Source organism: Enhydra lutris, unplaced genomic scaffold, assembly GCF_002288905.1.
Source record: "Enhydra lutris kenyoni isolate GAN:26980312 unplaced genomic scaffold, ASM228890v2 scaffoldscaffold4, whole genome shotgun sequence".
NCBI lineage: Eukaryota > Metazoa > Chordata > Mammalia > Carnivora > Mustelidae > Enhydra > Enhydra lutris.
Genome location: NW_019154088.1, coordinates 10,835,931 through 10,838,311, shown reverse-complemented (window position 1 = coordinate 10,838,311; position 2,381 = coordinate 10,835,931).

Genomic DNA, 2,381 nt, shown 5'->3' with positions numbered 1-2,381 from the left:
TAGAGGACATTATGTAAAGGAAAATAAATCAGTAAAAGATGGATACCATGTGATCTCATTTACATGTGGAATTTAAGAAACAAAACAGATGAATGAACAAACAAAAACAGAACAAAATCATAAAGACAGCAAACTCTCTGTTGGGGGACTGGGGGAGGGGCAAAATAGGTGAAGGGTATTAAGAGGTATGAACTTCCAGTTATAAAATAAATAAGTGATGGGGGTGAAAAGCACAGTCTAGGAAATGGGAACAAAAAGATAAGCTTTAAGTGTAAAACACACAGTGGATTTTGAAGACTTAGTATGAAAGAAATGTAAAAGATCTTCTGAATAATGTCATATGTTGCTTACATGTTGAATTGATAATACCTTAGATTTGGGGCTCAATAAAGGCATTATTAAAATTAGTTTCTTCTATATCTTTTTACTTCTTTAATATGTGGCTAGTAGAAAATTTAGTATGACATATGTGGCTTGCATGACATTCCTACTGGACCGTGCTGCTCTAGACCCTTTTTCCAGAAGCATTCACATACATACCTACCCACATCATTCCATATATAATTTCCAGAACAATTGAGAGTGCCCCAAATCCCATCCAAGGGCCCCAGCCCCAAATTAAGAATCTCTGAGTTGGGAATGTCATGGTTTTTACCAGGCTTAGCATCAACCCCACTGTCACACAGATGGAGAAACTGAGTACCAAGCTCTCCTCTGAGCCCGACCAGCTGAGCCCTGGGCCCCAGTCCTCTGGGAATGGTGGGGGCGTGTGCCTGGCCCTGCCGGCACTGGGGGTTACCTCTTAGAAGGTGATGCTGCAGCCTGCTTCTTCAGCTCCCCCCCGCCCCTGACTATCTGGTGGTCCCAGATAAAGCTCACATCACTTCAGGGAGACGTTAATTCACTCCTCAGTGAGATGTACTTCTCAGGACTCCTACAGTCCAGGGATGGCTCTAGAGGATGGGCAAGCTCCAGGCTAGGATAAGCGCAGACTGGGGAAGGGGACACAAACTTTGACTCCAGAGGACATAACCCTGGGCTCGGCCACTCACAAGCCGTGTGAATTCGTGAATTGCTTCATGCGTGACCCATTTTGGAAGAAGTTGTTCTTCATAGTTTTCTACCTTTTACGTTTACTTTTTCATTAGATTAGACATCAGGCTTATGCAAACTAGAAATATTTCCCGTTCAGTTATTTTTCACATTTTTCATAGACTATTAGTAATTTTCTTTTTTCGGCCAATTCTGTAATAATACTTTTTATTTTAGTTTTTTTTTTTTTAAGATCATATTTATTTCCAAGAGAGCAAGCAAGCGCAAGCAGTGGGAGAGGCAGAGGGAGAGAGAAAGGGAGAAGCAGACTCTCTACTGAGCAGGAAGCCCAACACGGGACTTGATCCCAGGACCCCAGGATCATGACTTGAGCCAAAGGCAGATGCCCAACTGACTGAGCCACCCAGGTACCCCTGTAATAATACTTTTTAGAGCCATTTGTATTAAGTTAACATTAATTCCGTTTCATCTGCCTTGAAAAATAAATCCTGTCGTTCAATTACATAGTGGATTGACAACGAAATAACTGAATTCATGTCATTTTAGGAGAACACTTAGTGTTGCTGCGGACACTGAATAGTTTAAACAGGTAACTTCACCAAGTTTTCTTCTGTAATATTCATAGTCTAAGAGCGTCCTGATTGGTCTCTCTTACCTATATTAGAATGCTTGCCAATTGAGTCTAAAGGAAATCTTCTAAACTCCTAGGATCAGCCAAAGGGAAGGGGAGAGAGTAAAGCTGAGGGTGAGGGGCTTAGAACCAGAATCCACAGCCCCCCTGTAGCACTCTGAATTCTGCTCAGTGCCTGCCACTCTGATCGCCTTTATTACGATAACCAGGATCCTGGCTGCAGAGAGCTGCCAAGGAGGTCTGGTCTCTCTCGTCCGCTCCCATATGCTCAGCCCTCAGCAAGCCCTAAGAGGCTTGCCTGGCCCAGGCTGGGGCTGGGCTGCAGGGTTTCCACAGTTCTGCCCCTACCCTGTGCCAGACCTTCAGCCTCAGGGGAACCAGCTTCCCACTACTGCTCCTAGGACTTGCTCCCCTCCTTGGGGCATCTGCAGTCTGAAAGGGGTGCTCCATCTGTGGGTCCTGGAGCCCTGCCAGAGGTTTCTGGAGATGCTGGTTGGCCCAGCCTCTTGGGGAAGAGGGGAAGATGCTAGGCTAAGGGAGTGACCCAGGGGTGGAGCCCCAACCTGTTTATAGGATTGCGGCTCCTCAGAGGCGGGCAGATTCGTGGCCCCATCCCATTAGCATAGTTGCTGACAGCCGTCCAGGGAGCTGGCCTCTTGGCAGGAGCTGGATCTGGAGTGGAGCCAGAAGGGTTGGT